General features: G+C 40.9%; 1 protein-coding gene across 16 annotated transcripts in view; it reads right to left on the bottom strand.

Moving 5' to 3' along the window:
- The window catches only part of DAB1 (DAB adaptor protein 1), a 1,348,091-nt gene that overhangs the window by 690,639 nt on the left and 631,132 nt on the right, over positions 1 to 26,320 (bottom strand). For all 16 annotated transcript variants that reach the window (XM_044944948.2, XM_044944944.2, XM_044944967.2 and 13 more), the window contains one exon: positions 20,586 to 20,659. The gene's annotated coding sequence lies outside the window, so the exon portion shown is untranslated. The remainder of the gene's footprint in view (positions 1 to 20,585; positions 20,660 to 26,320) is intronic.

Raw genomic sequence — 26,320 nt, 5'->3', positions numbered from 1 at the left:
TCTCTGCTTGATAGTAGCAGGATGTAGGACTTTCTGGTAGACCATCAGTTCAGTTCAGTCGCTCAGTCATGTCGGACTCTTTGCGACCCCATGAATTTCAGTACGCCAGGCCTCCCTGTCCATCACCAACTTCCAAAGTTCACTCAGACTCACGTCCATCGAGTCAGTGATGCCATCAGCCATCTCATCCTCTGTCATCCCCTTCTCCTCCTGCCCCCAATCCCTCCCAGCATCAGAGTCTTTTCCAATGAGTCAACTCTTCGCATGAGGTGGCCAAAGTACTGCAGTTTCAGCTTTAGCATCATTCCTTCCAAAGAAATCCCAGGGCTGATCTCCTTCAGAATGGACTGGTTGGATCTCCTTGCAGTCCAAGGGACTCTCAAGAGTCTTCTCCAACACCCCAGTTCAAAAGCATAAACTCTTTGGTGCTCAGCTTTCTTCACAGTCCAACTCTCACATCCATACATGACCACAGGAAAAACCATAGCCTTGACTAGACGGACCTTTGTTGGCAAAGTAATGTCTCTGCTTTTGAATATGCTATCCAGGTTGGTCATGACTTTCCTTCCAAGGAGTAAGCGTCTTTTAATTTCATGGCTGCAGTCACCATCTGCGGTGGTTTTGGAGTCCAAAAAAATAAAGTCTGACACTGTTTCCACTGTTTCCCCATCTATTTCCCATGAAGTGATGGGACCAGATGCCATGATCTTCGTTTTCTGAATGTTGAGCTTCAAGCCAACTTTTTCACTCTCCACTTTCACTTTCATCAAGAGGCTTTTTAGTTCTTCTTCACTTTCTGCCGTCAGGGTGGTGTCATCTGCATATCTGAGGTTATTGATATTTCTCCCGGCAATCTTGATTCCAGCTTGTGTTTCTTCCAGTCCAGCGTTTCTCATGATGTACTCTGCATATAAGTTAAATAAGTAGCAGGCATAAATCTAACATTAGATTTATGGATTAGGGAAGTGGGTCAGGGTGAAGTCAGGCACAGCAAATATTCCACTGTGGGCCTTGGAAGGAACATCCTGTAGGGAGTAGGAGATTATGGTCTGGAAGTATTCAAGATTCAGGGAGGCCAGGCAGCTAAGTTGCAGAACTGCTATGAGGATTAAATATTAAATAGTCTATGGACTTCTTAAATAAAGACACCACATTATACATAAGAGGTTATTATAAGATGCGGTTGAATATAGTACTGCATAGCTACTGGAACTCGGGGCAAGTTATTTAACCTTGTTGTGACTCAGTTTCCACATCTGTAAAGTGGTGTTAAGAACACTGCACATTTAACATTTAATATTTAACAATGAGAGAGAATTATGGGATTATAACTTACAAAGGGTTCAGAGTAATTCCTAATACCTGGTAAGAATTTAGGATGCTACATGCCTCTAAAGCAAAGTGATAATTAGTATTATCATTTTAAACCTAAGAATTCAATACATCCCCAGAGAAAAAGTGCTAAGGGAGAATTTTTTGAATTGCAACATCTAACTTGCATATCAAACACAAAGGTTTACAACCACAGTAAACAATATCAATTTTCAAATGTTAATTTATAAAAATAAAATTTAATAATACTATTGTATTGTCACCCTGTTTATTTAACTTATATGCAGAGTACATCATGAGAAACGCTGGACTGGAAGAAACACAAGCTGGAATCAAGATTGCCGGGAGAAATATCAATAACCTCAGATATGCAGATGACACCACCCTGACGGCAGAAAGTGAAGAAGAACTAAAAAGCCTCTTGATGAAAGTGAAAGTGGAGAGTGAAAAAGTTGGCTTGAAGCTCAACATTCAGAAAACGAAGATCATGGCATCTGGTCCCATCACTTCATGGGAAATAGATGGGGAAACAGTGGAAACAGTGTCAGACTTTATTTTTTTGGGCTCCAAAACCACCGCAGATGGTGACTGCAGCCATGAAATTAAAAGACGCTTACTCCTTGGAAGGAAAGTCATGACCAACCTGGATAGCATATTCAAAAGCAGAGACATTACTTTGCCAACAAAGGTCCGTCTAGTCAAGGCTATGGTTTTTCCTGTGGTCATGTATGGATGTGAGAGTTGGACTGTGAAGAAAGCTGAGCACCAAAGAGTTTATGCTTTTGAACTGGGGTGTTGGAGAAGACTCTTGAGAGTCCCTTGGACTGCAAGGAGATCCAACCAGTCCATTCTGAAGGAGATCAGCCCTGGGATTTCTTTGGAAGGAATGATGCTAAAGCTGAAACTGCAGTACTTTGGCCACCTCATGCGAAGAGTTGACTCATTGGAAAAGACTCTGATGCTGGGAGGGATTGGGGGCAGGAGGAGAAGGGGATGACAGAGGATGAGATGGCTGATGGCATCACTGACTCGATGGACGTGAATCTGAGTGAACTCTGGGAGTTGGTGATGGACAGGGAGGCCTGGTGTGCTGCGATTCATGGGGTCGCAAAGCGTCAGACACAACTGAGCAACTGATCTGATCTGATTGTATCAATTATTCTAAGTTACTAAAAGTGAAGTTATATCTACCAAAATGGAAAAGTAAACCTCTTTAAAGATGCTTATGTGAAACTTCGCGTGAGTTTAGCACAAGTGACTCCTGTTTTAACATGGGACTGACCACAGCAGATGGGAGATTGTAATGTACTCTATGAGTCTGAAAGCAGAAGGAAAAGTGATAGGTACTTAGCACAGTGGAGGAAGTTCAAACCCCAAATGGGGCTTCCAAGGTGCCTCAGTAGTAAGGAATCTGCCTGCCAAGGCAGGAGACCCAGGTTTGATCCCTGGGTAAGGAAGATCCCCGGAGAAGCAAATGGGAACTCACTGCAGTATTCTTGCCTGGAGAATCCCATGGAGAGAGGAGCCTGGCGGGCTATAGTCCATGGGTTGCAAAGAGTCGGACATGACTGAAGCAACTGAGCACACAGAAAAGACAGGCAGAAGAAGACAGGCATGAGACTGAAACAGTAGAGAGAATTCCATGAGGGTGTGACAGGAGGGGAAACTACATTCTCAACCAAAGTATGAGGAACTCAAGAGATAATGGCTGAAATGAACAGATCAAGACATAGCAATATAAGGGTAGCATTAAAAAAATATATAGTTAAAGAATCAAAAAAAAAAAAACAAACCTAAAATGGTTCATATCTTGAAGTGCTGGGTATACAGAAAGTAGGAGATTGCTATTTTTGAATAGGAGTTGCAACATTACTTGTTTTAAATGCATTATACACATACATTACAAAATAAAGCAAATAAAATATGATTAAACAGTGTGTGTGTGCACTTGTGTGTGTGTGTGTGTTAGGTGCTCAGTTGTGTCCGACTCTTTGGAACCGCATGAGTGGTAGCCCACCAGCCTCCTTTGTCTGTGGTATTCTCCAGGCAAGAGTACTGGAGCAGGTTGCCATTCAGTTCTCCAGGGGATCTTCCCAACCCTGGGATTGAATCTGGGTCTCCCTCCTTGTAGGCAGATTCTTTACTGTCTGACCTACCAGAGATTAAACAGTAGTTATTATATAGTCTATTAAGAGTAAAGCGGAGAAGGCAATGGCACCCCACTCCAGTACTCTTGCCTGGAAAATCCCATGGGTGGAGGAGCCTGGTAGGCTGCAGTCCATGTGGTCGCTAAGAGTCGGACACGACTGAGCGACTTCACTTTCACCTTTCACTTTCATGCATTGGAGAAGGAAATGGCAACCCACTCCAGTGTTCTTGCCTGGAGAATCCCAGGGATGGCAGAGCCTTGCGGGCTGCCGTCTATGGGGTCGCACAGAGTCGGACACGACTGAAGAGACTTAGCAGTAGCAGCAGCAAGAGTAAAGACATGATCAAAATGGGGAAGGTTAGTGATGAGCTTTCCCTAAAGCAGACAACAATTACTCTGTAAAGTTGCCTTATCAGTATGTTTTATAGTTAAAAACAATCTTCTTTAAACCAGGCTGAAAACTATGTACCATGTATATCAAGAACAGAGGCTGTCTCAAGTTGAGCTCTCTGTCACTTTAGTTGTGGCTATAACCAAGGGGCAAGATCAAGAGCAGTTGTGTCCTTGTCATCAAGCACCTTCGGGCTTGTGACAGCAGGACCAGCCTGGGCGTGGAGTGGGGTGGTGGCATACCCCCTAATACAGATGCCGTCAAATTTGAGCCTGTATCACCTGGAAGGCTTGTGAAGACAGGTGGGGAGCTGGGCTCCCCAACTAGAGTTTCTGGCTCACTGGTCTGGGGTGAAGCCTGGGAATTGGCATCTCTAACCATTTCTCAGGTGATGAGGACGATGCTCGACCTGGGGCCACCATTCTGAGAACCACTGGCCCGATTAGAAATGGATAAGTGTGCAGGGCAATAAGGGCAGGTTACAGAGGACCGGCTGAGGGAAGAAGCCTGTTCCTGGAAAAGTGTCTGAATAGGCTCTGTGCTCCAAGGGGAAGGACAGAGAGAGGAATCTAGGTGCCCTATATATTTTCCAAGGCTGGCATTGTGATGTCTTTTAATAATCTTCTTGGCTCAGCCCAACAGTCTCTACTTTAAAGAAATGTTTGGTTCACACAATTCTAATAATATGTACCTAGAATAGAGCCCACCAATGAAAGTCTGAAAAATAGATTCTATTGTCCTTCTCTACTGTTGAACCTAAGCTATATCATTAGAGGCAGCCAGAGAGGCTGAGCAAATCACATGTACATTTTCCAGGTATCTAAGAAGAAAGAAAACAGGTTCAAAGAAGCAGACCTAACCTGGAAGAGCCTGAACAAGGAGACAATGTTTTCTTTTAAAAATGATTGAAAATATTGATAAATGTTATCTGACTGATTTGAGCTATTATTTGTGTTATGAGCCAAAGCTTGCAATTTCACAGAGTCTATTGGGATCAGAACTGCAAATCTAAACTTAAAAGTGTGTCATAGTTGGGACATATTGGACCTGGGGTGAGTTTAGGCAGTCAGTGGATAAGGCAGAGAAATGAAAAGTAAGAAGTGCTTGGTTCAAGACCTGGCTCATGGAGGGAGACAGCCAGCATCTAACAGTCAGACTCTCAGGTCCCAGCAGGGTGTGACCTTGGATGAGTTAACGTCTCTGAGCTTCAGTTATCTCATCTGCAAAGCCAACATAATAGTGGGCCACACTTCACAGCCTTATTGTAAGGTGTAGCACAGTCCCCGGAACACAGGGTTGTGCTAAAAGGATGTGAACTGTAATAATAGATAAAAACAAGCTCTTTGAAGTCAGATTAGGGTTCGTATCTAGCTTGTCACTTAGTTGTAATTCCTTTGGGCATGTTACTGAACCCTTCTAAGGCGTAAGTAATTGTGTTAAAATAGGGATAATAATATATAACCTTTTAGGATTATTCCAAGGATTAAATGAAAGCAAGTATGATAGTATGCATATCCTTTGGCTATATTAAGTACTCAACAAGTGAAATTATCACTACATATAGGAAATCTGACTCTTATGAATATTACTTTTCCTCATTGGTAAAAGGAGAACAAAGATCTACGCCACCCTCTTCCAAGTTTGGTTTGAGGCTGAAATAAGATAGTGAATACGGTCTTCCCTGGTGGTCCAGTGGTTAGGAATCTGTCTGCTAATGCAGGGTACATGCATTCGATCCCTGATCTGGGATTCTACATGCCATGGGGCAACTACACATGGGAGCAGCAACTACTGAAGCCTGCATGCCCTAGAGCCCAGGCTATGCAGTGAGAACCATCCACAATGAGAAGCTTGCACACTGCAACTGGAGAGTAACCCCCACTCTCTAGTGAAAGCCTGCAGGCAGCAACAAAGATCCGGTGCAGCCAACAATAAAAAATAATATTTTTTCAAAAAAGATAATGAACATGAAAGAAACTTTCATTCATTCATTCAACAAATACTTGTTTCTCATCTTTTGTGTACCAGGACTGTTCTAAATGCCAGTAGTACGCTTGTAAACAAAAAAGGGTAAAACATCTGCTTTCATGGAGCTTATATTTCTACCACTAGAGGGGAGGAGGGAGAGATGAAGAAACAAATAAATACATAAAGTCAAGTAATAGAAATACTTTAGAGAAATGTAAAGCAAGATAAAGAGGGTGGGGTTGAGGTGGTAGAGTTGTGCTACTTTATAAAAGGTGATCAAGGAAGAAATAGCCAATAACCAGCATTTGAGTAGAGATGTGCAGGGCACGAGGAAGGTAAGGCAGGCAGATGTCTGGAGGAAGCTGAGGGACAGTCCAGTGGGTCTACTATTCCTGGGATGGGAGCATACTGGATGTGTTCAAGGAACTGTAAGAAGCCCAGTTTGGCTGGAGCAGCTGAAGGAGGTGGGAGAGTGAGCCACAGAGCACACAACAATTTACAGGCCATTGCCTCGGTTGTCAGAGAAGGCAACGGCACCCCACTCCAGTACTCCTGCCTGGAAAATCCTATGGATGGAGGGGCCTGGTAGGCTACAGTCCATGGGGTCGCTAAGAGTCGGACACGACTGAGCGACTTCACTTTCACTTTTCACTTTCATGCATTGGAGAAGGAAATGGCAACCCACTCCGGTGTTCTTGCCTGAAGAATCCCAGGGACGGGGGAGCCTGGTGGGCTGCCGTCTATGGGGTCACACAGAGACAGACACGACTGAAGTAACTTAGTAGCAGTAGCAGCAGCAGCCTCAGTTGTGTCCCATCAAATTCATATGTTGAAGTCCCAACCCCCAATGTGATGGCATTAGGAGATAGAACCTACCTTCTGGAGGTAATTCAGGTTAAATGAGGTGGGTGGGGCCCTAATCCAACAGGACTGGTTTTCTTATAAGAAGAGCCCACTCCCTCTCTTGCTCCCCCTTCTCCTCCCTAACCCCTGCTGCCTGCACACAGAGGAAATGCCATGCAAGGACACAGTAAGAAGGCACTGCTTGTGAGTCTGGAAGAGAGTACCACCAGAAACTGAATTCACTGGCACCTTGATCTTAGACTTCAAGCCTCTAAAACTGTAAGAAAATAAATGTCTATTGTTTAAACTGCCCAGTTAGTGGTACTTTGTTATAGCAGCCCAAACAGACTAGTACACCATGAAAGCACTTGAAGACGGGCTTCAAGATGGGCAGCCACTGGGAAGCCTTAAGCAAGGACAGGATGTCTGACGCCCTTGCTTTTGTGTGTAAAATACAGGGGCAAGGTTGAAAGCTAAGACATTAGTTAGGAGGTTATGACAATAATCCAGAAACACAATGATAAGCAGCTCAGATTGGAGTGATAGTTATAGATACCATGATGAGAAGCGCCTGAATTCTGAGTGTAGCTTGAAGATATAACCAACAGAAAATGCTTGGGGACGGGAGATGCAGTATGAAGGAAAGGGGGTCAAAGGTGACTCCTGGGATTTTGGCTGAGCACCCGGAAGACTGGAGTTGCTGTTCACTGAGCTGGAGGAGGTTGAAGAAGAAATAGCTGGGGTGGTTAACCAGAATTTGGTTCTGGACTTTAAAGTGCACATTGCCTAGCAGATACCCAATGGAAATGGTTGAGGATTCAGATGGAGTCATGAGTCCTGAGTTCAGGGGAGTGGGGGCATTGGAGATAAAAAAGTGTAAAGTCATTAGTATATGGATGGCATTTAAAGCCATTAGACAGCATGATCAAAATTCTAAATAATAAAATGTTACATATTTATAAGGATATGCATAAGTCAGTTGGGATCTTTGGTATCCTTCACTCTTCAGACTCATTACAGAAAAAATCCACATACAGTCTTTCTCCTCTTTGTGTTTTCAGTTCAGTTCAGTTCAGTCGCTCAGTCGTGTCCGACTCTTTGCGACCCCAAAGACTGCAGCACACCAGGCTTCCCTGTCCATAACCAATTCCTGGAGCTTAGTCAGACTCATATCCATTGAGTCGGTGATACCATCCAGCCATCTCATCCTCTGTCATCCCCTTCTCCTCTTGCTTTCGATCTTTCCCAGCATTGGGGTCTTTTCCACTGAGTCAACTCTTTGCATCAGGTGGACAAATTATTGGAGTTTCAGCTTCAGCATCAGTCCTTCCAATGAACACCCAGGACTGATGTCCTTTAGGATGGACTGGTTGGATCTCCTTGCAGTCCAAGGGACTCTCAAGAGTCTTCTCCAACACCACAGTTCAAAAGCATCAATTCTTCAGTGCTCAGCTTTCTTCACAGTCCAACTCTCACATCCATACATGACTACTGGAAAAACCATAGCCTTGACTAGACTGTGTTTTACTTGGTAATATACAACGCTGTTTTAAAATAAGATAAGAAGAGACATCTACTATCTGTCAATACTTTGCAAATAGAATATTTTACTCTTTCCGTAACACATCACAGGGATATCCCAGTTGCCAAATCTATTGATAGGTTTGCTTAGCAGCTCTTCCACACTTAACCATGTGTTGAATACTGTGCTAGCAACTGGGGAAACAATGAAAAAGAGAACATTCCCAGCTTCAGTGAGTCATGCATTTGCAACAAAGTGTGATAAGTGTGATGACAGAGATACACAGGAATCTTGCAATCCCAGGGAAAGCATGCCTAAATCGTCTTGCTAGAGCCAGCAAGGGCTTCCCAAAGGAGGTACCATCTGGTATGAGTTGGAGCCAAAGGGCTGCTATGCAGGGTGTGAGGCCACAGGACCAGCCTGAGTACCAGCACAGAGCTAAAAGGTTAGCCAAAAGAACATAAGCAAGTCAAGGGGCTGAGGGTAACATGAGATGCAGGGGACGATAAAGATATGATGCTGGGACTTAGACAGGAGCCAGGGTATGTAGGTATCCAAAATACTTATTAAAGGGTACAGGATTAACATCCACCTTGGAAGAAGGAAGGGTACAAGGGGGAAATGAATGTTTTTTAATAGGGGAAGAGTTTACAGATTAGTAATAGGCATCAGTTACTTTAAGTAAAGAGTCCCAAAGAGTGGAAAACCTTTGCATATGAAGGTATCTTCATATATTATTAACAAAAGTAAAATATTGCAAGGAAATCTTTGTTCAACAATAGGGAAATGACTAAATGAATTATAGTGGATCTATCCAATAAGAGTCCATTTACTCAGTGAAACATTACTCATTTGAAGTGATTGATTGTACTAGTATCTGCCACCAAGGGAAAGTGTTAGTGGTAAGGACAAAATAAACAAACTAAGCTTTATATGTTTAACCTGATAACTGTCATATAAAATATGTCTCTACAGAGTGGAAGAAATACACCCAAATGATGGATCATGGCTATTTTTTTGTCTTCCTCTAATTTCTAAATTCCGTGTAATATGTGGATATTGGTTTAAAAATGTTAAAGTCATGAATACATAAACAATCAAAATGTTACTTATAAGCATGACATTTTTGTTACTTTTCATTAACAAAGACAATAAATCATGTGTGATAACTTTGAGAGTTAAATGAGGAGATAAAGATCAGTGTTATATTATTTTTTGTATGAATTACACATTTGCTGCAGCAGTAGGTGAGGAGTGGCAGATCACATAGCTGGGGTCCTGGTGAGAAAGCACATTCCCTGAAATGATGAGTAAATCACTGCTCGTCTCCAGGCCCTGGAACACAAACCATCCTTTCCTTGGTGCTTTTGGTTTGGATCTAGTGCAAATGCTCTCATCGTTACAGGTCAGCTTAGTTTAAATCTCATCGCAATAATCCACATTGCTGGAGAAAGAGGACCCCAGTTCAGGATAATTCTAGTTCCTCTTCTGTCAAAAAGCAAATTGAACAAGATCATTTCTGAAATTCCTTATAGTCCCAGAGCATCCTGATTCTTCTTTTTCTTAAAATTTATAGTTGAACAGCATGTTTCTAGTGATGCAATACACACCTGTTCACATTTAATTTTAAAATGTAGTACACTGACTTACATTTCTATAACCATTTATACTTCACCAACTATTTTCACATATATGTTACCACTTGCTCTCCACTATCACCTCTGATTCTCGTTTTTCATGTAGGGGAATTGAGAGGAAATGATCATGAGAGAAGGGAGACACAAGAAACCAGGGACACAGAGCCAACAAGTGGCAAAATGAAGCTGAAGTCAGGTTTTCCATTCCGAACTGGGCCTTCTATTCACTTCAAAAGAACTCACTGCACTGACCCGAGAGCCTGTTCTATTAGCCTGCTCTAATCAATCCATGTTTAGGATTTAACAACTCAAATAGGACCTTAGGTAAGTTGAATGGGTTCAGCACCAAGGAATCACTAGAAGCAAAGAATGACTACATTTTATTGAACCTAATTTGTGAGCCATCTGGGAGCATTACCTCAGTGGGACACCTAGGACTAAATATCACCAGCTAAGAGACACTGATAAAAAAACACACCCCCATTAGAGTAACAATAAAGTCATGTGTTAAAAGCAGAAGGGTGAAAAATCTAGGGGCATGCAATCTCTGGATGATCTTTGTATTTACCTTGGTAATGCTCACAGAAAGAGACATGCTTGGCTTAAACGATGTTGGCCATAAGACAACATTTCTATAGAGATTTCCTTTGGAAGAATCATCTTGCAGCAAACTGGATGCTGCTATAATAGCTGGTGTCTGGGTAACTTACATTCAAACTCACTTCTGGCATTAGTGAACTCTATAAAACTGTTAATTGGAGCCTTACTTTTCTCATCCCTAAAGCATAGTAAGAGTCGGACACGTCTGAGCGACTTCACTTTCACTTTTCACTTTCATGCATTGGAGAAGGAAATGGCAACCCACTCCAGTGTTCTTGCCTGGAGAATCCCAGGGATGGGGGAGCCTGGTGGGCTGCTGTCTATGGGGTCGCACAGAGTCGGACACGACTGCAGTGACTTAGCAGTAGCAAAGCATAGTAATGGTAATTTCCTCTAAGGCTGCTATGCAGAAAAACTTAGCAAACCAAGGCCTGAGTGTGGAGGCATGAGTGGGGTGGAATTAGATCATTGCCGAAGAGCTGGCCAGGAGAGTTTTCTGCTCTGCCCAACACTCTGTCTTAGTCTCTTTCTCAAGATCAATCAATTTTCTCACACAACTTTGCCTAAGTCCCTGGCATTTTTGCAGATGAATCCCAAAGTCTATTGGTAGAACTCTCCCTCATTTTGTGGATCAGTTCAGCCAGAGTTATCATGAAATAAAGTATTATGTGTCAGGCACCTTTGTCTGTGATCTGTTCAGAATAGATCTGAAAGTCTGGCTATGCATGCATGCATGCGTGCTAAGTTGCTTCACTTGTGTCCAACTCTGTGCAATCCTATTGACTGTAGCCCGCCAGACTCCTCTGTCCTTGGGATTCTCCAGGCAAGAATACTGGAGTGGGTTGCCATGCCCTCCTCCATAGGATCTTCCTGACCCAGGGATTGTCTCCTGAATTAGCAGGCAGGTTTTTAACCAGGAGGTCCCCCCTACCCCACCCCAGGAATCCCGAAAGTCTGGCTATTTGTATTCAAATCATCTCTCCTTTTTATTGTCTATCAACCATCTTTCCCTCCCTCCAGCCTTCCAAGAAATTTTCAGGGAGCACATACTCAATTAAAGCCTTAGAGGAATAGTGGACAGATCACAAACTTCCAGACAGGTCTGGGTTCAAGTACTAGTTCAGTACTAGATTTACCAGCTGCAGGACTTAGAGCAAATGGCTACTTTTCTGATCCTGTGCTTCTTTACTTAAAACTGTAAATAATGATTGCTTTCTTACACCTCTTTGTTGAGGTTTATTATCATTAGTACATGAAGGTGATCAGTGATTTTTAAAAGATTCTCAGAGACAGATGCTAGAAATAAAGATGCAGAAAAAACTGAAAAAAAAAAACAAAAACCAAAAAAACAAAAAAAAAAACACCCTAAGACCTTGGCACCATAGGAGACATGAAGAGTGAGAGAAAAACATAAACAGCAATTACAGTATAGCATGTTAAATGATTTAAGGAAGAATTTCTTTGTTCCCCAAAGGATGCAGCCATGTCTGCAGAGGAGGAAAGCTGACTCCCTAGCCCTCGGGTGCATACACTGATGTAGCTTGTCTCAAGCAGGAGGGATCTGAGTTGACCTGATGCCCCAGTGGACCTTACTACACTTGCAGGTGCCACTGTGAAATAACAAGCTCTCGTCCCATGGTACCTCCTCTCCACCTCCCCGCCTCCGAACCACTTCTTTGCCCAGCCTTCCTGTTCTGAACTTATTATATATCCACTCCCTCCCTCCAGCCCTGATCTTTTCTTATCAACCCTGGGTGTCTCTTGGTTCAAATTCATTTTCTCCCCAAGACTAAAAATAAAAATCCTCATGTTACAACTCCATTCGTTGCCTGGAGATAACATTCAGCTCTTCACACGCAGGCAGACCTCCTCCAGCTATGCCAATTTAATCCTGTTCTGTAGCGTCATTCATTGTGAATAGGATACCTTTGGCAGGTGAGGTGTTATGAACATCAGCATGTTAAATCTTCAGTAAAGTCATTCTCCTGGGCATTTTTTCCCCCATTTCATTTTGTCCAGAATGCTGTCACAATGTCCATTGATATCTCTAGACTTTGCCCTTGAGTTCCTCAGCAGTTCGTTAATACATGCACCCATCCAACAGACATCTATTTGAAGACCTATCGTGTGCCAGGCATTGTGTTACAGCATTCCTTTGATCCTTGTAAGACCGGCAGGTATGTGTGCCTACGTGTACATGCATTTAGGGAGAGGAGGGTAAGTCAGCTATTTCTTCAATTTTGGCTGTTCTTCAGTGATAAATGTGTGCAGGGAAGCAGGGCAAGGTGTGGTCACAAATGTGGATTTCAGCTGTCACCTATATCCTCCACATCTTCATCTAGAAGCCACATACCTGCCAATTACAGAGATTTTTATAACCAGGTCTGCGAGCTCACAATTGGCTGTCTATGCCACACTTAAGAATAGGATGCTTCCACAGTCACCTTTTCTACTCACATGGAAGATTCCTCTGCCAGGGAGTACAGGCTCTTTACCTTGAGAGGACATCTATATTATCTGTCCATAACAGTTTCATTTGTGTATACTTAATTTCATCACTTGGCTGTTTCACTTTTGAGACTCCCTGCATTATAGCGATTAGCTCCTTATTGTCTCGGCTCTATTATAGATTGTTCTGTCACATTTTATTTTTGTGTTTGCTTTTTTATTAGTTTTAAATGCTGGTTTCAGTAAAATAATGTATAGTCCTTCTTCCATATTTAACTGCTTTGCCCTTTTTGGTCAGCTTTGTAATGTTTTTGATTCACAAGTAATTTTGAAATATATACCCATTTAAAAATAAATGGCTGTACACTCAATTTCTTCCATCTAAATCTTCTTCAGGAAATAATTTAGGCAAAATGTTACTATGGTAGATGATGAATAAGAATTTAGATTATTGCTCTTTCAAAATATTTCTTTTTATGGAAAAATAAGAGTGTTTTGATTTGCTGCTCTATTACAAATTCTGGAGCCCAATACTTGACCATACTTGTCATCTTCCCACCTAGGGGTAAGCTAATCCGAGACTGGAGAGCTGTCCAAGTACAACAGGCCTCAAACATCTAGAGCCACGCACATGTTATTGGATTCAGAGAGCCTGAGCATGGGTAGGTTGGCTATTAGTACACCCATTTTACAGCTGAGGAAACTGAGGCCCTCAGAAGGTAACTATCAAACCAATGCAGTCAACACTGTGGTGGCAGGATGCAAACATAGGTGTTCTGATTCTAAATTCTACACATCCCTCCTCTCACCCTAGACCACACGTTCAGAAACAGGGTATAGTCTTCAAAAGGCATGGGAAGGATGAAGAGGAGACAGGTCTGGGGAAAAGGAATCGCTAGAAGGTCTCTCTAGTATATTCAATACTTATGGGGTTAATTTCATTAAGAGTCTGATTCTGAAGATCAAAAAGGTGAGAAACTGGAGAGAAAAAACTTTAATGAGTGAGACCATGGCAGTGAGAGGTTGGGAGAAGATTTAGGGTTGAGAGGGACAGAAGTCCTAAGCAGGAGGTGGGATGTTGGGCTAAAAAATTACATTTTGAATCATGAGTTTAATTTGATTTCTGTTACATTACAGAAAGGGGAATGGTAGAAGAGGTAGAATAGAAATTGGCTGCCTTATGAAGTAGAAAGTCCCCTATTATAAAAAGTTTATGACTCTGTACTAGTCAGGGTTAACCAGAGAGGCAGAGACAAGCACCAATAGATTGTATATGGATATGTGTATATGGATATGTCAACTTCTTTGACATTACTCAGTTTTGTCCGACTCTTTTTGACCCCATGGACTGTAGCCCATGAAGCTCCTCTGTCCATGGAATTCTCCAGGCAAGAATACTGGAGTGGGTAGCCATTCCCTTCTCCAGGGGATCTTTCCCACCCAGACATGAAACCCAGGTCTCCTGCATTGCAGGCAGACTCTTTACTATTTGAGCCATTAGGGAAGTCCATATATGCCATCTATGGGGTCGCACAGAGTCAGACAGAACTGAAGCAACTTAGCAGCAGCAGCAGCGTGTGTGTGTGTATACATATATATGTATATATATGTACATATATATGTATATATGTATACACACACACACACATATATATATATATACACCCATGCTTATATATGCATATAATCTCCTAGTGGTTGGTTCTGTTCCTCTAAAAATATAAATAAGTACATTATATATTACATATATACATGCATTACATATTTATATATTTTTTATAAATATGTATGTATTATTTATGTATAGAGAAATTTGGCCTTTTCCAACTCTGGGAACTGGTTAAGCAGTCTATAAATCTGTTGTATCTTGTCTGATGCTGGAGCTTAAAGTCCACTGGGTAGGCAGTCAGGAAGGAAAGATGGATATAAGTAATGAGGAAAATTAGGGGCAGCTGGGAACCCACAGGCATGAGCTGAAACTCCCTAAGGATGAACTGGAACCTCAGTATTCACTGCTACCCCAATTGAAATGTGGATGACCTGCTGGAGCCAGGGTCTCTTCTCAAAACACACACAAATGGATGACGGGTTAGAGAAGTTGGAGGAGGATCTGGGGAAAGGAAATGCACTCGTAGGCCTGGATGCTGGTTTATGCTGACTCAGTGAGTCTGCAGATCAGCAACAACACATGAGCAGCAAAGTGGCTAATGCGTCCTTTCATCCTCCAGATTTCCCAAGCACCTCTCTGTGGTCCACCCTAACTGAAAACTACAGGAAACTGAATTCTGAGTAATGAACTTCAGTCTAGCCAACCTGACATATAGAAAGCCACCATTCTAGGTGGGAAGGAATACTGTGTCTGGCGGAGAGCTGATTTTGATGCTCTCCAGAGGCACAGCAGAAACTCAGGGAACCCAACATGCCTTCTGACTATTGAGCACCCAGGTCCTCTCCAGCCATGGAGATCTCCCTGTGCATTCACTGATTTAGCTGTTTTCAGTGCCTTTGTCACTGGAGATTTTCATTCTCTAAGACCAAAGAATGGGAAAGAGTCTTCCCATCTTCTCCCTTCTTTATTGCCAAAGATCAACGCATCTACCTTTTGTATTTTAAAGATTTATAATTGCATGTATTACTACAAGCAACAATAATAGCTAAAATTATTCATTGAGAATATATAATGTGCCAGACTCTTTCACCTGCCCTCTCATTAAATTCTTACAACAATCCTATATAGAAAGCATTACTGTTACCTTAATTTTACTAATGTAAACTGATCAAATTGCCAACATCCACTGGATCATAGAAAAAGCAAGAGAGTTTCAGAAAAACATCTATTTCTGCTTTATTGACTATACCAAAGCCTTTGACTGTGTGGATCACAAGAAACTGTGAAAAATTCTGAAGGAGATGGGAATACCAGACCACCTGACCTGCCTCTTGAGAAACCTGTATGCAAGTCAGGAAGCAACAGTTAGAACTGAAACATGTATAATATCATGTATGAAACGAGTCGCCAGTCCAGGTTCGATGCACGATACTGGATGCTTGGGGCTGGTGCACTGGGACGACCCAGAGGGATGGTATGGGGAGGGAGGAGAGAGGAGGGTTCAGGATGGGGAACACATGTATACCTGTGGGGGATTCATTTCGATATTTGGCAAAACTAATACAATTTTGTAAAGTTTAAAAATAAAATAAAAAAAAAAAAAAAAAAAAAAAGAACTGGACATGGAACAACAGACTGGTTCCAAATAGGAAAAGGAGTACGTCAAGGCTGTGTATTGTCACCCTGCTTATTTAACTTATATGCAGAGTACATCATGAGAAATACTGGGCTGGATGAAGCACAAACTGGAATCAAGACTGCTGGGAGAAATATCAATAATCTCAGATATGCAGATGACACCACCCTTATGGCAGAAAGTGAAGAGGAACTCAAAAGCCTCTTGATGAAAGTGAAAGAGGAGAGTGAAAAAGTTGGCTAAAGCTCAACATTCAGAAAACTAAGATCATGGCATCTGGTCCCATCACTTCATGGGAAATAGATGGGGAAGTGGAAACAGTGGATGACTTCAACTTTTTGGGCTCCAAAATCACTGCAGATGGTGATTGCAGCCATGAAATTAAAAGATGCTTATTCCTTGGAAGGAAAGTTATGACCAACCTAGACAGTATATTAAAAAGTAGAGACATTACTTTGCCAACAAAGGTCCATCTAGTCAAGGGTATGGTTTTTCCAATAGTCATGTATGGATGTGAGAATTGGACTATAAAGAAAGCTGAGAGTCGAAGAATAGATGCTTCTGAACTGCTGAAAAATTGAACACTTTTTCCAACTGTGTTGGAGAAGACTCTTGAGAATCCCTTGGACTGCAAGGAGATCCAACCAGTCCATCCTAAAGGAGATCAGTCCTGGGTGTTCATTGGAAGGACTGATGCTGAAGCTGAAACTCCAATACTTTGGACACCTGATGCAAAGAGCTGACTCATTTATAAAGACCCTGATGCTGGGAAAGATTGAGGGCAGGAGGAGAAGGGGGCGACAGAGGATGAGATGGTTGGATGGCATTACTGAATCATTGGGCAAAAGTTTGAGTCAACTCTGGGAGTTGGTGATGGACAGGGTAGCCTGGCATGCTGCGGTTCATGGGGTCACAGAGTCGGACATGACTGAGCGACTGAACTGAACTGAAACTGATTGAAAGTTGAGATTGATGTGCTCAATGTCAGACAGCTATTACGTTTTGGAGCAGAGATTCAAATCCAAGACATTCAACTTCAGAAGCACCACCACCACCATCACCAAAAATAACAGGAAAGAGAAATTACCACATGGCTAAGACCCCTCTCAGAGTTTTTACAGTTAAGCCCCTGGTATCTAAAATCTCTTACTTTCTTTCAGGTTGGAGAATGTGTGATTCTATCAGAAGAAAGAGAGAAAGTAGAAGGGTAAATAGAGATAATCTGAGAAAATAAAAATGATGACAAAAAAGAGGCGTACAGGAGGCATCAAAGGGATAAATTGAAGAACGGGGAAAAAGAAAAGAAGATAACAAGAAAAAGATTTTTCTGTCTTAATACTATTCCACATAGGAAGGTATGATTTCTCACCTATGATGGCTGCAAATACTACAAATGAATACAAGGTAGACACATCTCATCAACAAAATAAATAGCCAACAGTGCAGATATGCCAACTGACAGCTTTCAAGCAACTTTAAAAGGTTAAGTGGTAAAAAATAAAAGCTTAAAACCAAGGAATGCATACCAAGGAATGGGGATAGTGGTTCTAGCAATTATTCAGAATTGGGTCCCAGGGGCTGTTGTCTGAGCATTCTCAGGACAGGTCAGGTCTGAGGTCACTACAGGGTTGGCTAATGAGGATAGGCAGTCCTTCATGCCTACTTTCAGAAGAGAGTAACAGCCAGAAAGCCTTTGAAAATCATGAGTGCAGGCTAGTATATAAAACCCCGGCTGCTGAACACATAAAGCAGGCCAGGCATGTGGCCCTCAAACCAGCATCTTCACTGTGCGGCTGTGCAGCTGTGGTTCAGTGCCACTGAGCTGCTGGTGTGCAGAATGTCTAGCCTTGAACCCTTGTCGCCTAGCACAGAGCTGCTCATCCTTTGAGTTTCAGCTCAGTAGCATCCTCCATCTCAACATATTTCCCAGCATTGCTCTTCAGGGCTTCTTTCTGTTGGTTCTATATGATAATTAATTGTTTACCTCTCTGAGCTCCTTGAGCAGCGGGATTGTAGCCTGCATTTTCATTAATGGCATTACAAGTGCCTTGGGAACACTCCTCAGCTTAGAGTCACTGCACTGCTCCCTCTTCTAAGTGCAAGCCACCCTGACTACTTAACAGCCTAGAGTTCCTTCCTTTGCCAGGCTTCTCCAGAGTTCTCTCTTCTTTTCCATCCCCACTGACTCTACCTTTGTTTACTTCATCATTCTCTCTTTCTAGGAACAAATGAATAATCTTCAAACATCTCCCTCACAAATACATGATTTGTCTCCACTTCAGAGGGCTAGGATTTTTTCAAATTGGAGGAGTAGGATGGTGCCCAGAGGTAAATATCCAGGACTCAATTCCCTACAAAGCTATGCTTCAACATCTCTTTGTTTTTCAAACCATGTGAACAGTTTCTCCCAAAATCAGTCATCAGAGAAACACTGTTTATCCTTCTTCAGCTTGTTGATTTGCCCTTCCTAACTGAACAAGATGGGAGAACATTGCAGACTCCCTTAACTGTGACTCAAGTACCAATACAAACCATTGAGCTGCATCAGTGTTTAAAAACCAAGAATTTTACAACAGAATACATCCATAGATGATAAGACTTACATAACTGATATTTCCACACGTCGAAGCTCTTTTGGACATATTGATCTTAATCACAAAGATAGATATTATTATTCCCACTTTATAAACATCAAAACAAAGGCTCGAAGCACTATGGTGGCTCTTGTAGGATCTCACAGCTGGTTAGTGACAGAGTTCATTAAAAAAACCTTGATTTCCCCAGTCTAGGGAAGGCATACATCTCAGAGAGCTTCTACTCCATTACTCTGGATGCTTACTGATTTTAAACTTTTAAGTCATCACATATCTATATATTTTCAACCTCTGTCTATAAGCAGAATGCATTTGAGAGATTTATGAGACAGGCAATCTAGAAAAGATGACTGTTTTCAGAAGCTACTGCTCCCCAGTCCTCCTTAGGTAGAAAACCTTAATTTGTCTTCCCAAATTCACTCCACCTCAGAGAATAGCTTTGTGGATGGAAAAGCAATAATAAAAGACCAAACGCAGTCCGGCTGTAAATGATCAGCCTCTTCTCTCCATTGTGGTAATTTACAAGCTTCCCCTAGGTCGGGCAGTTACTTACATATGTGGTGAGCTCTGCTGGATAGCCTGGCCAGCAATGGGGAGAGTGCTCCCCCAACCCAACCCCCATTTCTCATTTAACTCTACTCATTAGAAGAGGCTGCGGCACAAGCCAGGTTGACATGTCAATAAGTCACCAAGGAAATGCAAAAATTGACAGCTGAGGAGTCCCAGCAACCAGTCTTCTCCACTACAAAAGCCCCCAGAAAACAGGTTTCTCAACCTCCTTGCCAGGTCACTTAAATGAGTAGTGACATTTGAGTCCCTCAGAGTAATTAATTTCCTCTGTCTCCAATAGTTCCTCATATTTTAAATGAATTTTTACAAGTCTCAGATCCTCCAGCCTCCCAGCTCGCTCTCCAGTCCCATTGTTCCCCAAGGTCTCATAACAAATAGCTCCCACTCGTATTTGCCTTGCAAACTCACATAAACTGGAAATGATAAATACATTATCTGGGCTTTTTAACAGACCATTGTTTAATTTTCTATGCTTGTCTGGCTGGGGAAGAGATGAACATTACCTTGTGGAGAATAAGATTTCTATTCTATGTAAGGCAGGTTGGGGTAATCTATGGCAGAAACACAGCACTCTGTTCATCCTAATAGGCAGTGCTGCTAATTAAAAGTGTTAGGAAGGAACATCCATCCACCAGTCTGTGATTCATTCAGCATTATCCCTGGTAAACAAGAAATAGATATTGGAATGAATGCTTCTAATTTGTCAAAAGAACAGGCATTTTCAATTGCGCCTTCCTGGCTCCCCGTATGAAGTACATAATTCAGTGTTGCCATCATTTAAAAGTTTAGGGCCTCAAAAGAATAGTACTTGTCCCTAAAGCTCATAAATCTCCAAGTCTGTTTCTTATGTAGAGACATTTATCTTATGCACGGTTTGACTTTAGTTTGCACAATTGAGAATGGTTCCTTCTGTTGGTAAATATATTTAGACTGGTATTTGAGAAGGGAGGTGACATTATTGTATTTAAAAATCAAACCAGTCTGAGACAACCTATTAGGAGAAACCAAAATCTGGGCAGGAAAACTTAAGACTCTTAATGACATTTACTAGGTGCTTAAAGACAAGAAGAAAGAGAATCAATATTATCTTTCTGTAACCATAAACACAATGTAGCCCAGAGAAAAGGCACTGATTCCTGAAGGCTCCATAAACCCTCTAGAGCTTAAAGAGGAACACAAAAGCACAAAGGCCGTCACTTCAAGAAGACCCTGAGACATTTGTGAGTGTTTTCCGAGAGACCAGGACTTTCCTCAGGCCAGCAAGACAATCGGCCTCCAACATTTACCTTTGTGTTGTGTAAAAGGGTCCCTTGATCATGAAGAGGCGGAGTTGGGGTTCACCAGCATGTCTTGCTGAATGCTGAAAACAAATAAAACATGATATTAAAAAAATAAACATGAATTACTTAACTGGCTTGTTTTTCTTCCATTTCATTCAAGAAACATTTACTAATTTCTTACCACACAGCAGGCATTGGAAATAAAAAGATGGCGTAAACAAAATACGTCTAAACAAAAATCAACAAATATAGCCCATTGTAAGGACTGAACAAGAAGTGGTCCACAATACCTCTTAGGTAGGAGGGTGTGTGTGTGTATTGGTGTCACTTCCTGAGATACATGTGTGTGCACACACTTGTGTACATTTCTACACATACCCAGAAGCATGGAAGAATTTTTAAAGAACTTTCCCAATTTATCTGACTCTCTAAAGGCTTGAGCTCTTGCCTTAAGATCAGTAAAGAAGAGGGCACTGGAGAAAATGTCAAGAGTCTTAAAAGTGTTCGTAGCCTTTAATCTGCAATTCTCCTTCAGGAGTCCTTCTCAAGGAAACAATAGAGAATGCAGGCCAATATTTATGCACAGAGGTTGGCATCACAAAGTTGTTTTTAAGAGGGAAACAGACAATGGAGGAATGATAAACTGAATATTTCTACATAGAGTAATAATATAAATGTGCAAAAATATAAAAAAAATTCCAAAATAAAACATAGCAAAATTGTTTACAAAGTTTGAGCTCATCCATGTAGAAATTAGTCTTTAAAATATGCCAGCTGTTAACAGTGGTTATTTCTCTGTAGTATGCTGCTGCTGCTGCTAAGTTGGTTCAGTCGTGTCCGACTCTGTGCGACCCCATAGACAGCAGCCCATCAGGCTCCCCCGTCCCTGGGATTCTCCAGGCAAGAACACTGGAGTGGGTTGCCATTTCCTTCTCCAATGCATGAAAGTGAAAAATGAAAGTGAAATCACTCAGTTGTGTCCGACTCGTAGCAACCCCATGGACTGCAGCCTACCAGGCTCCTCCATCCATGGGATTTTCCAGGCAAGAGTACTGGAGTGGGCTGCCATTGCCTTCTCCGCTCTGCAGTATGAGCATATGTTATTTTTCTCTTTTTGTTTTCCAAATTCCTTATAGAGATCACACATTATTTCTCTAGGAAGAAAATGATTGTATATGAAAAACTTTCAGCTTTAGCATCACCATTTCTGCACCACTTTCCTTACATCCACTTATATAATTGGGGACTCCCTGTTCCTTGCTGAAATGGAGAAATAACTCCATTTTGAAGGCGGCAATGCAGGAGACATAGGTTTGATCCCTGGGTCAGGAAGATCCCCCTGGAGAAGGAAATGGCGACCCACTCCAGTATTCTTGCCTGGGAAATCCCATGGACAGACGAGCCTGGGGGGCTACAGTCCATGGGGTAGCAAAGAGAGTCAGACACAACTTAGCGACTAAATGACAACAAAAAAGGTGACGCTACATAGGACTTGTCCATTCCATGTCTGCCTCTTTCTATCTGTGAGCTCCTCAGAGGAAGTCATCATACCTTACTAATCCTTGCTTCCTGTGAACCTAGACCAAAGATAAGCTCATGCTGCTGCCGCTATTTAGTCACTAAGTCGTGTCTGATGCTTTTTCGACCACACGGACTATAGCCCGCCAGGCTCCTCTGACCATGGGATTTCCCAGGTAACAATACTAGAGTGGGTTGCCATTTCCTTCTCCAGGGGATCTTCCAAACCCTGGAATCAAACCCACGTCTCCTGCTTGGAAGGCAGATTCTCTACCACTGAGCCACCTGGGAAGCCCGGACAAGCTCATAGTTTTCATCTAATCAGTGTTTGCCGCATAAAAAAAGGAATGAGTGAATGAATGAATTTAAGACTTGATAGGGACTTCCCTGGTGATCCAGTAGCTAAGACTGTGCTTTCAGTGCAGGGGACCTGGGTTTGATCCCTGGTCAGGGAGCTAGATCTGGCATGCTGCAACTAAGACCTGGTACAGCCAAATAAATAAATAAATATTTTTTAAAAGACTTAGTAAATGGAAATGACTTGACAAAACTACACTAAGAGAATTGTTCATTCAAATAATCAGTGACAATAAAATTTAAGTTCCATTTGAATTCACAGAAGATAGAAGAAGATAGAAAGCAGAGAGAGAACCATTTTTTCAGCAAAGACCGTGAAACAGAAAAAAAAAGCCTATGGTTAAAACACATACACGCACAACTCAACATAATGGAATATCACAGCCTACTGATCTTCCAATATATTCCAATATCCAGAATCTGTTTAAGACTGGAATATTTATCTAGTAACAATATCCCATTATAGCAACTCAGTTATTTTACATGTTTGGAGTTGCATATACATAAACTAAACAGATACTTATTACTAGTTTAATCAGCAATGGCTGGTTGACTCCTTACTAAAGGAAAAAAAAAAAAAAGCTACAGGATAGATGATTGCCATGGTTCATACAAATTCAATTTAGTTTATTCATAAAACTAGTGAAATATAGCCAGGATATTAATTTACAGTTGTATTTCTCTGGAGATAGAGCTGGTTTGAATCCCATCTCTGTCTTTTAAGATCTGGGTGATCTTGGTCAAGAAAGGTCAAGTTATTTGACCTTTCTAAGGCTCAGTTTTCTTACATATAAAATGGGATAATAAAAACATGAGTCTAATAAGGTTATTGTAAAAAATAAAATGAGACAAAGCATGGCATTCAAAACAGACCTCAATCTGATGCCTGTTTACATCCAGACCTGGACCTTTTGTACATAAGCCAGTCTTTCTTTTTATCATGTGCCATGAAATATGCTAGACACTACAAATATTATCTCATTTCATCTGCATACTATTTGTTATGAGGAAGTACTTTTTTTTACTCTATAACCCTTTTGATTTCTATCTTGTTGGTCGTAATGCCCTCTCTTTCATTTCTGATTTTAGTTATTCAAGTCATTTCACTTTCTTTCTCGCATCTTATTGAATTAAGCTAATGGTTTGTAAATTTTGTTAATTTTTATTTATTTTTTCAACTGAAGTATACTTGCTTTACAATACTGTGTTACTTTTAGTTAATCTTTTTGAAGAAACAACTATTGGTTATGTTGACTTTCTCTCCTGTTTTTCTATTTTATCATATTTTTCCACTTTAAAAATGAGGAAACTGATGCCCAGTTTTAATGTTATTGTCTGAATCAAGATTCAAACTAGACTGTCTGGTTCCAAAAGCTAATCTTATTAACTGTTTTGAAAAGAAGGTACTAAGTCCTGGTTTGCACCAATCTTCAACTCATAAGAAAATTTAGTTTACAATTTTGCTATGCCACACCGCATTACTTCATATGCTATGGCTTGAATTTTATTCCCTGGTAGTCACACTTAAGTACCCTCCTATTTCTTTTCTTGTTAAATACTTCAAGCTTGAATTTCAGTATAGACATAATTATAACCCTAAACTATGTACTACCACCCAGCCTTGTCAAATACTAAAATTCCATCATATTTGCTTCAGATCTTTTCTTTCTAAAATTAAACATTATACGATATAAGTAGATTTTGCCATGAATTTCTTCCTAATTCCAAAAAGATAACTTTCTTTTAAAGATAGGATTATCTTTAAAAGATTATTATATTTAAAAGATTATCTTTTAAATTAAAAGATAATTTCCTTCTAATTCCAAAAACATACTCTCCTAAATGTCCTTGCATGTTTTTCTGTTTCTAATACATGTTTGCATCCATAAACAATATATAGCACTGTTTTGCCTGTTTAAAACTTTGTTTAAATATCTCATTGTAGGCATCCATCTGAAGCCTGCTTATTTTGCTGAATATGTTTCAGATAATTTACTACTTTGATAGAACTAGTTTATATTCTCTCATTTTAATATTTAGATAGTATTTTATCATATATTTATATTCTAACTTAATCATTAATATTGATGGACATTTGAGCTATTTCCAAATTGTGCTAATACAAATAACGGTGTGATGGATATTGTTACACTCTTGGGCTACATATTGTGGTTTCTCTACTGACTTGCTAGGCCAAAGAGTATATGCCTCCTCAAAGATATCTGAGATGTGGCAAACTGCTCTCCAAGGTAGCAAGAGCAATTTACACTAGTTCATATCATTACGAACATTGGGTATTACCAGACTGTAACAGTTTTTCAATCTGGTGGATATAAAATAATTCATACTTTAATATGCATTTCTATAATTATTAGTGAGATTAGACATTATTTTTCTTTTTTGTATTTTTACATGAGTTTTTTCCTTCTGGTTTTTGTATGCCTTTATTTTTTTCTATTGAGTTGTTACAAGAAAGAAACAACATACGCTAAACAAATAAGAAAGGAAAACACCTAGTATGCCTGATGGTCATACGGGCTATAGGGCTGAACCACTTTTCTAACTTTTTTATTTAGTACTGGGGTATAGCCAATTAACAATGTTGTGATAGTTTCAGGTGAGCAGCAAAGGGACTGAGCCATACATATGCATGTACCCATGCTCCCCCAAACTTTATGGGAGTTTACTCTTCAATAGGGTCGTTAGGAAAAACCTTTCCAGTAAGATGACATTTAGGTAAGTGTGGGTGCAACCAATGGGAAGCAACAGAAAAATGGTAAAATTATAATATCTGATCAAGACATGCAGTGGTACTCAGTATATTCTATACTAGCTTGCATGTTTTTACAGTTATATATGTTCCAATTGTTTTTCCTAACCTAAAGTTTATCTTCCTATTTTGTTTATAGTGACATATAAAATGTTTTAAAATTTTAATATAATAAAACATACTAGTATTTCCATTTTTTGTTTTATTAAATAAAACTTTGCCAACACTGGATCATAAAGATAGTCTCCTATAGTTATTTTTAAAATGATGCCTTTTGCCTTTAATCCATTTGGAACTGATATTCTTTATATGGGGGCTTTCCTAGTGGCTCAGACAGTAAAGAATCTGCCTGCAATGTAGGAGACCTGGGTTTGATCCCTGGGTTGGGAAGATACCCTGGAGAAGGAAACGGTAACCCACTTCAGTATTCTTGCCTGGAGAATCCCATGGACAGAGGAGCCTGGTGGGCCTCAGTCCATGGGATAGCAAAGAGTCAGACACAACTGAGAGACTTCACTTTCTCTTTCTTTCTTTCGATGATTTCTGCATTGGTTTGTAATGATGCATCTATCATGTATTAATTTTATAATCAGTATAGTCTATTTCTGGGATTTAGCTTTTATTTCAGGGCTTCCCTGATAGCTCAGTTGGTAAAGAATCTGCTTGCAATGCAGGAAACCCTGGTTCTATTCCTGGTTCAGGAAGATCCCATGGAGAAGAGATAAATCTAACCACATGGACCACAGCCTTGTCTAACTCAATGGAAATAAGTGATGCCATCTAGGGCTACCCAAGAAGGACAGGTTATGGTGGAGAATTCTGACAAAATGTGGTCCCCTGGATAAGGAAATGGCAAACCACTTCAGTATTCTTGCCTTGAGAACCCCATGAACAGTATGAAAGGGGAAAAAGATAGAACATTGAAAGATGAACTCCCCAGGTCAGTAGGTGCCCAATATGCTACTGGAGATCAGTGGAGAAATAACTCCAGAAAGAATGAAGGGATAGAGCCAAAGCAAAAACAATACGCAGTTGTGGATGTGACTGGTGATGGAAGTAAAGTCCGATGCTGTGAAGAGCAATATTGCATAGGAAC

The sequence above is a fragment of the Bubalus bubalis genome, chromosome 6 (assembly GCF_019923935.1).
Source record: "Bubalus bubalis isolate 160015118507 breed Murrah chromosome 6, NDDB_SH_1, whole genome shotgun sequence".
NCBI classification, from domain to species: domain Eukaryota; kingdom Metazoa; phylum Chordata; class Mammalia; order Artiodactyla; family Bovidae; genus Bubalus; species Bubalus bubalis.
This window is presented reverse-complemented; position numbering and strand designations above follow the sequence as displayed.